Here is an 11,964-nt window from a genome sequence, read left to right on the forward strand (position 1 = left end):
TCTTCTTGATTTAGGGTATTGTATTAATTTTTATAGTCGGTCTGTTGAACTTAAGATTGACTCAGTGTCAATCGGATATGGTTTTTTAACAAATGGTTTTATGGTTCTTGATGTAGAACCAGATGTCAATTATGCTATTGATGGTTGTTTTTCAAACATTGCTTTAACTAGTGATGCAGATATAACTGATGAAGTTTGGCATGCTAGATTAGGACACATAGGACAAGAACTTATGAATCGATTAGCTAGAGAGGGTCTATTGGGCACTCGAGCTAAGATTCAATTGTCTATATGTGAGCATTGTCTTGCTGGAAAAGCAACTAGGAAACCATTTGGTAAGGCTATTAGATCTGAATCGACATTGCAGTTAATTCATTCGGACATTTGTGGTCCAATGAATGTGAAGGCTAGACATGGAGCTTCCTATTTCATTACATTTATTGATGATTTATCTAGGTTCGGTCATGTGTATTTGATTTCTCACAAATCTGAAGCATTAGATTGCTTCATTCGTTATATGAACGAAGTTGAGAATCAAACAGAACGTAAAGTTAAGGCTTTACGCACTGACCGTGGAGGGGAGTATTTGTCTGATATGTTCAAGACAATATGTAATGATAGAGGGATTATTAGACAGTTAACAATCCCTGGAACTCCACAGCAAAATGGGGTAGCTAAAAGAAGAAATAGGACTCTTCTTGAAATGGTTAGGTCTATGATGGCGCAAGCTAATTTGCCAATCTCCTATTGGGGAGATGCACTATTAACTGCAGCCTATATACTTAACAAAGTGCCTTCAAAGTCAATTCCATCTACCCCATATGAACGTTGGACAGGCAGAAAACCAGATTTGAGTAATCTGAGACCTTGGGGGTCAACTGCTTATGTTCATGATAGTTCTCACAAGTATGGAAAACTAGGGCCTAGAGGTAAGAAATGTATCTTTATAAGATATCATGAGACCTCCAAAGGTTATGTTTTCCATACTTGTGAGAAACTGGATGGAACCATCTCCGAAATAGACTCGAGAGATGCGACTTTTCTCGAAACAGAGTTCCCAATCAGAGGTGATGTTGATAAAAATGTTCCTCTATTTGAGAAGGATGAGATATTATCAACAAGAGAGGTGTCAAATGGGATACCTGAGTCTAGTCAACCGAGTGGGAGTGATATGCCGAGTCATGAGATGACTTCTCAACAGCCCAACTTACGGAGAAGTGTTCGTAAGATCAAACCTAAGAAGAGGTTTGATATTGAGAATGAGGCATTGGTTACACTTCCAATTGACGATGACGAACCTCAATCCATTGAGGAAGCATTGGGATGTAGAGTTAGAGAAAAATGGAAAGCTGCAATGGTTGAAGAGATGGAGTCCATGATTCAAAATCATGTTTGGGACTTAGTCGATCTTCCTCCGGGCCGAAGGGCTATTGGGAATAAATGGATTCTCAAAATAAAGAGGAAAGCAGATGGATCGATTAACAGATACAAAGCTCATTTAGTTGCAAAAGGATATACCCAAATGGAGGGTATTGACTTTGAAGAGACATTTTCTCCCGTAGTGAAATTTGTATCAATAAGAGTTATTTTGGCCTTTGTGGCACATTATGACTTAGAATTACATCAAATGGATGTAAAAACCGCTTTCCTTAACGGTGATCTTGACGAATAAATCTATATGGTTCAACCAGAAGGTTTCATTGCTGAAGGCCAAGAGCAAAAAGTATGTAGACTTGGAAAGTCTATATATGGGCTAAAGCAACCGTCAAGACAATGGAACATAAGATTTAATGAAGTCGTTTTATCTTATGATTTTGAAATGATCAATGAGGATCATTGTGTTTTCCTGAAATAGGAAAAAGGAAAGTATGTCATTTTATCATTATATGTTGATGATATGCTGATAGCTGGAAATGACATAGGATATGTGAATGAAGTCAAGAAGTGGTTCTCATCACAATTTGATACAACAGATATGGGAGAAGCTGAATACATCTTAGGGGTGAAGATAATAAGAGATCGTCCTAAAAGACTTTTGGATCTGTCACAAGAGTCTTATATAAATAAGATGTTACATCATTTCAGCATGTCTAATTGCAACATAGAACATACACCTATTGTGAAAGGTACTGTGTTGAACAAGAGTATGTGTCCTAAAACTCCAGAGGAAATAGCTGAGATGAATAAAAAATCATATGCCAGTGCTACTGGTAGTTTGATGTACACTATGTTGTGTACACGTCCCGATATCAGCTATGTTGTGGGCTTGGTCAGTCGCTTCCAGTCAAACCCAGTACCGAGACACTGGAAGGCAGTAAAAAGGATATTCAGATATCTGAAGGCGACAACAGATTATTGTCTCTGTTTTCAAGGATCAGATATGAGTCTGAAAGGTTATTCAGATGCAGATTGGGCTGGAGACCTGGATGATAGAAAATTCACATCAGGCTATGCATTCTTGCTGAATGGTGGTGCCATCTCCTGGAACAGCAAGAAACAAGCTTGTGTAGCTTTGTCGACTATGGAAGCTGAATATGTGGCATGTTCAGCAGCTGTGCAAGAAGCAGTCTGGTTGAGAAGGTTTCTGAAGCATCTGAAAATTGCTGAGGATAGTGGGAGTCCAGTAACTGTCTACTGTGACAGTCAAGCTGCAATAGCTTTTTCCAAGGATCCCAAATATCATAGCAAAGGCAAGCATATAGAAATTAAATATAATTTTGTAAGGGATATTGTGGCTAAAAGAAAAGTCATTCTTGAGTATGTCCCTACACGTGTTATGCTTGTAGATCTTTTTACTAAGCCAATGACTAAAGAGTCATTTAAAGAACATGTAAAGTCTTTGGACTTCGTAGAATGTAACAATATTGAAATAACAATCAGACTTTGTGTTATAATTGTGTCATTTGCCATAATTTATTCAGTGTATATGTTGTATTTGTTACATTCATGTAAGATCTCGGTGAGCATGTTGGCAGGTGGAGATTGGTCCACTCACATGGACAATCATCTCTGTTTGTTAAGTACAAATAGGGGTAAGACCGTTACTTATGAAACAACTTACGTAGCTGAAATTATGAAATTAGAGACAGATTCATAAGTTGAGGTCGCCTTGATAATTGTGTCAAGATGAGATCATTTATGTGTAAATAATGATCGAAGTAAATAAACCCACCATTTACTAAACCTGTTGAAAGCCAGATTAGAATTCATATGTTGAATTCAAGATTAGACGTTAGGTATGTCTAGATCGAAATCTGTACGATGTTAAATTTGAAGACAACATGCACTCTTTTTAGTAAAGAGAATAACATCATAGCATGTGATTCATACCACATGTGTTATTACGACAATAAAGGTAGTAGGAGAAGGAATCCCTGTTTCTCTATTATGTGAGACCTTTGAGATTATATGTTAATCTCAATTTTTGCCTTAGTGACTATTTAGCTGTCTACTTGAAGTTTTAATCAGTGTCTGCTACTTTAGCGTGTATCCTATGACTATGGATGATTCGGTCTATGGAGCATAACTATGAAAGCGACTGATTAAAATGAATTGATTCTAGCTAAAAAGGAAGATTAAATATATTTACATCTTTTGTTGTTATTCACTGGTCGACCCATTTCTGTTATGTACGGAAATGAATGTGAATATTGGATATGGAACATGCTCATGACATAATGGTCATTATAAGGGATTAGAGATGTTCATATCGATGTAAATGAAAATTATTTAATCTGGGTAAATAGCAAGACATGGATATCTTCAAGATCATGGCTATGTGTCACTTGAAGATTGGATGGATTCTGGATAAAGGCTATGTGCCACCAGGAAAGAGGCAATGTGCCATGAAGAGTGTGTTTCTAATTTATTTGAGCAGCTAAGTAAAGTGTAACAACTTTATTAGCATTGATTGCTCAAAGAGCGGCTAAGTCAAGGTGTAACAATCTTCTTAGCAACTATCGCTCAGTGTGCTTGCTGTCGCACGAACCATTTTCTCTAAGTATTGATTGGATGTTCTCATATGGTCTATGTGACCAAACTCTCTAATAGTCTATGTGACTTATTAAGTCTTTGTGACTTACCTGAATGAACTAGTCTTAGTCACTTACCTTGGACGAGTGGGAGATGTTGGAAATGGGGATAGTGGGGAACGTGGCCCATGTTCCCCACTACACATAATGGAAAAGTCCATTATGCCCCTAGTGTATTTCCCTATATAAAGGGGATCCGTCCAAGGCTCAGGGTGGGTGAAATTGCGAGTGTGCGTTGGAGACAAGAGTAAGAGGAGAACATCCAAGGCGGCGGGATTTGGTTTGTGGAATTGCGGAGGGCTTTCCGATCTTGTGATCGCTCTTCCGACAGCGAGTTTTCGCCACTGCCGACTGCGGATCTGCGGGAGATCGCTGTAAGTTTTTATCGCATTTATTTTTAATTCGCCTTTCATGCATTTAGTATAATCTACAAGTTAAAGGTTATATAAGGGAAAGTATGAGTCCTTCTGTTGTACCTGCCCTTTTGATATCAAAGAAAGATGGATATTGACATATGTGCGTGGACAATAGGGTCATCAATAAATCATTGTGAGGTACCGCTTTCCCATTCCCTGTTTAGATGATTTGCTTGATCAAATTAGTGGAGCAACCGTGTTCATCAAGTTGGACTTGAAGAGTGAGTATTATCAAATTCATATTAGGCCGGGGGATGAATGGAAAACAACTTTTAAAACTAGGGCGAGGTTGTATTAAGGGCTTGTGATACCTTTTAGTTTATCCAATGCCCCTAGTAGCTTTTGCGTGTGATGAATCAATTGTTGCGGCCATTTATTGATAGATTTATCGTGATGTATTTTGATGATATGTTGATATATAGTATGACTTCAGAAGAACATCTATAGCAAGTGAGAGAGGTTTTTAATGTTTTTAAGAATGCAGTTGATGCTCTTTGTTGCCTTGCATATTCTCTTGGGGAAGACTTTAGTAAATTTATACGGCAGATTGCCAAGCTGTATTAAAAGCAACATATGCGGCATAAGAACTTTGAGGAGATCAAAAGGCCTTTTAGGAGACGCGAGCCACCCATTATTGATAGTTCATCTGCACAAAAGTTATGCAACATTTTCCGCAAGAGATTGATCGTTATGAAGAAGGGAATGAAACAAATGGACAACCAAGAAATCATCAAATCAATTATCATTGAGAACTGCTGGAGAAGCTTCTCAGAGGAGCACTAAAGAAGATTGGGCTGAATGGATGAGACATTTTAGCATTGAACTTCTCAAAGAATCACCAAGGCCAGCACTACGAACTTGTGCAAAGCTTGCACAATTGCAGCCCTCCGTTGGAAGAGAATTGATTGCTGCTGGTTTTGGAAGCTACTGGGCTCAAATGAATGAGACTTCTAAGGAAAAATTAGTCAGGAATCTCAAGACAGCGTTCTCATCTCAGAATATTCCCCCTGAGATACTGACTACTCTGCTAAACTTGGCAGAGTTTATGGAACATGATGAGAAACCACTCCCAATTGATACTAGGTTGCTGGGTGCTCTCGCTGAGAAGTGTCTAGCATTTGCAAAAGCTCTTCATTACAAAGAAATGGAGTTTGAAATTGCTTGTTCCAAGAAAATGGGTGCATATCCTGTGATAGTTGTGGAATCCCTTATTCACATTAACAATCAGTTACACCAGCATGAGGCTACAGTTGGTATATTAACTTACCCACAGCAATATATGGATGTTCAACTCAAGGAATCATGGTATGAGATGTTACAAAGGTGGGATGATGCTCTTAGAGCTTACACTATCATATTTTCTCAGGCTTCTAATCCATCTCAGAACTTGGATGCTACCTTGGTTGAATGTATTGCCTTGATGCCTTGGCTCGTTGGGAAGTCTACGAAATCAACAGGGTTTAAAAAGTTGCCTCTGGTATTCGTGTGTGAATCAACGGATTCGATAGTTATCTATTGCATCAGAATTGGTCTGAAGCTTGTCATCCATGACCTTTTCCTCATTTGGACTTTTCAAATCACTACAATTTCCAAATATGCAAGAGTTGCTCAAACAATGTAACTGTGATTTCAAATCTGTAGGGCTTTAAACAATTGCATTATTAAACATAAACTAGAAAAAAAATGCAACCTTTTCACTTACCACATGTGTTAGTTCTCCAAGTTACTTGTTTTATGTTCCTTTAACACTGCTGTTCAAATCAAACGATGCATCAGCCTACAAAATTTTGAAACTTGGATTAGCCTCCAAGTGCCAGCATGCACGCTTACCGTTTAACAACTGCTCAGCCACTTGGAGATAAATTATGATCATTAGTGTTTCTTGATTAAATTTATAAAACTATGATGCATGCATGGACCAAAATAAGAAAGCAGAAAAGTGAGAGTTTGTCTTCATCTAAAGCCATCGTTTAATTTTTCATTTAGTTTCAGATGCTTTCTTTCGAGTCATATTTACGCAAATTTACATTTTGAATCATACTTGTTCAGAATCATTATTCCTCCCTTGTGACTTCTCACCTAACCATTATACAAATCCATGGCAGAATCAAGGAAAGAAAGAGTATGAAAAGTTACATTTTGTCTGCATTTGGAGATGCTGTTTCTGTGTATGTTCTCATGTTTATCAAACCATTATAGTATTCCATGATATTAAACTGATAGCGACATGGCTTGGAATGGATCGTAATTTCATACCGTTCTTCGTTGCAAAAAAAAAGGGCTCCATTTGTCACATCTTCCTGATGTAATCAATGGCTGCATTTTCGAAGTGGCTGTCGTTTCCCAATTCATTTACCTGCTAATAAATATAAGATATATCATGTCTAGCAAGCAACAAATTCTATCCCTTTCTTCTTTCCATAAAAAAATTGAGCAAACGCAGCATTTTTTTTCGCAAATAGTGCAATCATCAAGTTATATCACCATTGTGTTAGGCCTAGATAACTAATGATAAAATTTGTGAAAATTTATGAATATGAATCTCCTAAAGCTGGATGGAGGAGGTTCAGAGGTCAACCTCAAATAGTTGGGATAGACACAGTTTGAATTTGAAGAATATTTAAAAAATTACATAGCAAAAATCTTGTATTGTGTGAAAGCAAACTAGTCAGAACATTTAAAAATACTACAAGTATTCTAACTATTTTGAACCTTTTCATCAAAGCTTGAAGGAATCAGTCTTCTTGCCTTGTCATCCCCCCAAAGTTTCAGCAATTGGTGTAGAGTGCAAACCAGGTCCAAAGATTCCACAGAAGCAGTGACCCCAACCCCAGGGAGATGACAAGCCAAAGACAAAGTAAATAATAGAATTAAAAAAAAAAAGGCTCTGGTGAAGATATATATTCTTCAATCTTTTTGTTACAATTTTGTTGAAAAAAAATGTAAATAAATATTTTATAAGGAACATATGAAGCAATTCTTTATAAAAATTCTTATCTTACCCAATATTTGACATTAGATTTCTAGTTTTTTTTTTAAGATGGGAGGAGCAACCAAACTTAGTAGTATTATAACATTGCCCAATAGGGGTGCCATTTACAAGTCTTTGGCATCTCAATCTCGACACCTCTCTAACAAGCTGGATAGTGTCTACACCTCCTCCTAAGAGATATATTCACATTATTTTCTATTCGTACACAGAAGAGGCAAACTCAAAAGTGATTGTTTGATCCCTTCGATCCTAGCGACCTTTAGGTTGATACTTAGGTACTACCATTGTTGAGGTTGCAAGGTTACAAATAAAGTTCCACATTGAAAATACATGGAAAAGATCATGAACTTATAAGGAAAATATATCTCTATTGGTATGAAGTCTTTTGGGTAAAGTCAAAAAATAAAATCATGAGAACTTAAACTGAAAGTGGACAATATCATACCATTACGAAGATATCTAAATTCCTCGGTCCTAACAACCATTCTATGCCAAAAGCTACATTAGGCAAGTGCCTCTAAGAAACACAAATCATCTCACCATTCACGGCCCCTATGAATCAACCTACACCCACTAGGCTAGTTCGAAGAACCAAAAGAAGCACCTTGAGAATAAGCAAAAAATCATACTCACTTTGGCTTTGTGACTAGTTGTCTACAATGTCATTTTGCATAATATTCAAGACTATTCTAACCTTATCTCCAATGGAGAAAATCTATATCTCAGGCTTAAAGGGTGGCTAAAAGTTTGGATCGAGCCTACTCCACTACAATCATTCAGTTAAGGTTGCATGGCTGAAGAATTCACCTCCATGCAACCATCGACAACTATTAATATTGCTCAACTTTCTCCTGCATCTTTCAAAATTTGTAAGCAAGCCACTAATTAAGGTCGTCTGCATGAATATTTTGATTGCCTATGATCCAGGTGTTGGTTGCTATGCGGAATATCATACCGGTTCCCCTGTACAAAAATTTTGTACAAGTCCTGAACCTTTATTAACAACCTATTGTGTTCTTTAGAAATTAAATTAGGAATCGCAAACGGAATTTAACATTATTAATTCCAAATTTAACTTATCTGTTCTTAGTGGTTTAAACTTGGATCGCAAACGATGCTTAACATTATTGATCCAAATCCACCCATGTTACAAATTCAATTAAATATTAATTTCTAAAATTAGCTTCTAGGACTGCATGACGAGGTACTAGGCCTTCTTGGGTATGAGATCATTCACCACTACCTAGACAAAGCCTTTTAAAGAAATTTAATATTTAATTTCCTTATAGTAACCCTAGGTTTAACCAAAAGGAACAATCGAATCACAAATTTGAAAAACAAAAAGAAAAACAAACTCAATTCACAAATTCGAAACCTAGAATCATATGCCTCTTGTGTTTGGTATTTCAAAATCCATACAAAGAAAACTAGTATGATGCGGAATAGAATTACTAGTTATATCTTTCTTTGTAAGCAACAACCTCCTGATCTTCTATCGTATTCCTCTTCTTATCTCGGACGTTGTGTGGACAACGATCTATCGAGATGAGAACCACCAAGACAACTTCCTTCTTGCAAGTTTCGGCCACCAACCTTCAAACTCCAAGGGATGCAAGAGCAAAGTCTCCTTTCTCTCCTTCTCCAAGCAAAATCCGGCTACCACAAGAACTCCTAGAGATGATGTGGTTCGGCCACAAGAAGAAGAGAGGAGAGGATGATTAAGGCCGGCCACACCAAGGAAGAAAAGAGAGAGGAATAAAAGATGATATGTTATTAGGTGAGGCACCTCTACCCTCTCTTTTATATTTCTTGGTCTTGGCAAATAAAGAAAGTTTTAATAAAAACTTCTTTATTCTCTTTGCCAATGAAAGGAAAATTTAATTAAAATTTCCTTTAATCCTTTATCATGGCCGACCACATCAATTGCTCCAAATAAGGCAAGTTTTAAACACAAAATTAAAACTTTCTTATTTGTTTCCGGAAATTTTTTAAAATAAAAATTTCTCTATTAATTTTCCCTTCATGGTTGGTTATAATAGGAAATTTTATAAATTAAAATCTCTCTTATTAAAACATGTGGATGATTTCCAAAAAGGAAAGTTTTTTTAAAATTAAAATCTTCCTCTCAATCTACAAATAAGGAAAAATATCAAAACTTTTCTTAATCTTTTGTAGAAACTATAATAGGAAAGATTTAATTTTAAAACTCTCTTTTAAATTATGAAGATGATTACAAAAAAGGAAAGTTTTATCAAAAATTAAAATCTTCCTTTTAACTACAAATAAGGAAAGATATCAAACCTTTCACTTAATCTTTTGTAGAAAGCTATAAAAGGAAAGATTTAAATTTTTAACTCTCTTTTAAAACCATGGTATCTACATAAGAAAAGATTTTAAAAATAAAATCCTTTTATTTTATATGGTCGGCCACACCAAGCATGGGCTCCAAGCTATAGCCAGCCACCCTACTTGGCTCAAGCCTTTGGCTTGGCCGGCCCAAGCTTGGGTTCCAAGCTTGCTTGGTCGGCCACCTAAGGGTGGGTAGGAAGTGGGTATTTGGTGGATATAATTCTCTATATATAAGAGACTACGATAGGGACCAAGAGGAGGAATTGGTTTTGGTCTCCCGATGAAATTAAGCTTCCCGTGTTCGCCCCGAACACCCAACTTAATTTCATCAATAATAATTCATACCACTAAAGAACTATTATTGAACTACCGCACCAATTCCAAATTACATTTTGGGCTTCTTCTTATCATGAGTGTGTTAATCTCCCTGTGTTTAAGATGTCGAATGTCTACTAATTAAATGAGTTACTGACAACTCACTTTAATTAATATCTTAGTCCAAGAGTAGTACCATTCAACCTTATCGTCATGTCGGACTAAGTCCACCTGCAGGGTTTATATGACAATCCTTATGAGCTCCTTTTGGGGACATTATCAACCTAGATGACTAGGACACAGTTTCCTTCTATAATCAACAACACACACTATAAATAATATCATTTTCCAACTTATCGGGCCTCTTGATTTATCGAACTAAATCTCACCCATTGATAAGTCAAAGAAATAAACACTATATATATGTGTTTGTTATTATATCAGGATTAAGAGCACACACTTCCATAATAACAAAGGTCTTGTTCTTTTATTCAGTCAGTATAAAAAGAACTTACCTTAATTGGTCATGCTCAATACACTTAGAGTGTACTAGTGTAATTTTATAGTTAAGATAAACTAATACCAAATTACATTATGACTATTTCAATGGTTTGTTCCTTTCTATCTTAGTCGTGAGCTACTGTTTATAATTTATAAGGAATTAATAACATGATCTTCTGTGTGTGACACCACGCACCATGTTATCTACAATATAAATTAATTGAACAACTACACTTAGCATATAAATGTAGACATTTGACCAATGTGATTCTTTATTTCAAAATAAAATGTTTACAAAAGGCTAGGCTTTTAGTATACACTCTAACACCAGGGTTACTCCAAACTCTTCTTCATAGCTTCTCTAGTCTCTGCTCCAACCCACTCGCTTCGACCATGAGCCACTTATAGGCAGATTTTGTCATGTAAAACTCGTTTCTTGACAAGTTCTAGATCAGCACATCCACCCCATCTTCCATTCTTGATTGACTTCTTTCTGCTAGTTGTAACAGCGCAGAGGTATTGAAGAGGTTTTTGAATCTGGGCAATCCCAACAACCCCTTTATCGATGAAATCTATCACTACAAAAGCCTACTAGTTCCCACGGGAGTAGAAACTACTTGTTGAATCAACAGACCTTTACGAGCCTCTAATGTCTTTATGGCCATGACCAATGCTCTAGTTAGTTCAATACATATGACCTATGATCAAGAAAAGAATAATAATAGCTCAATGATGATGTGCAATATTGATCGATCATAGACCACCTGTTATTGAGTCTAATATGTTGGATTTAATTTCTCATATCTGTGGGCTTGCATGTTATTTAACAACATGCAGATATGCCATTGTGGATAAAATAAAGTGAAATAATTGGTATCTCAATTGCTAGTTTACGTGTTATTAGATGTGAGTTATATGTGTAGAACCCATTAACTCATACGGTTAATAATGATGAGCCATTAACAAGTTTCTGATCAAAGATTTATAAGAGATGTGATCCACACTGGATTAAGGAGAATTAGGAGTGTAAACGAGTTAAGTTGCTCACAAGCTATTCAGGGCTCGATTCGAAAAAAGTTTGTTCAAATTCGTTTGATTAAGTTAACAAGCCGAGCTCAAGCCTGATTTCGAGCTCATAGAACCGACCTCAAGCTTAACCGATGCAGGAGGATTCGACTAGCGATTATCCTACGGACTATTGAATTATTTGCACACAAATACCAAAAGCAATCTTCTACAACTTATTGATTTGAAGAGGAATACCAGGAAATAGAAAAATCACTACTGAAAATATTATTAAACCAAAAAACTTCACCCTAAACATCAACTAACAAGACACTTATATAGACTCAAAATTCTA

At 36.4% G+C, this 11,964-nt stretch overlaps 1 long non-coding RNA gene across 1 annotated transcript; it reads right to left on the bottom strand.

The window, feature by feature from the left end:
- Nucleotides 1-5,754: 5,754 nt before the first annotated feature.
- LOC121983236 lies at nucleotides 5,755-6,797 on the bottom strand. Its single transcript, XR_006112432.1, has 3 exons — nucleotides 6,704-6,797; nucleotides 6,150-6,224; nucleotides 5,755-6,027 (listed from the first exon to the last, which is right to left on the bottom strand). It is a non-coding gene; the product is annotated as an uncharacterized LOC121983236 (long non-coding RNA).
- Nucleotides 6,798-11,964: the final 5,167 nt, after the last annotated feature.

This window comes from Zingiber officinale, chromosome 5A, assembly GCF_018446385.1.
Source record: "Zingiber officinale cultivar Zhangliang chromosome 5A, Zo_v1.1, whole genome shotgun sequence".
Lineage (NCBI taxonomy): Eukaryota > Viridiplantae > Streptophyta > Magnoliopsida > Zingiberales > Zingiberaceae > Zingiber > Zingiber officinale.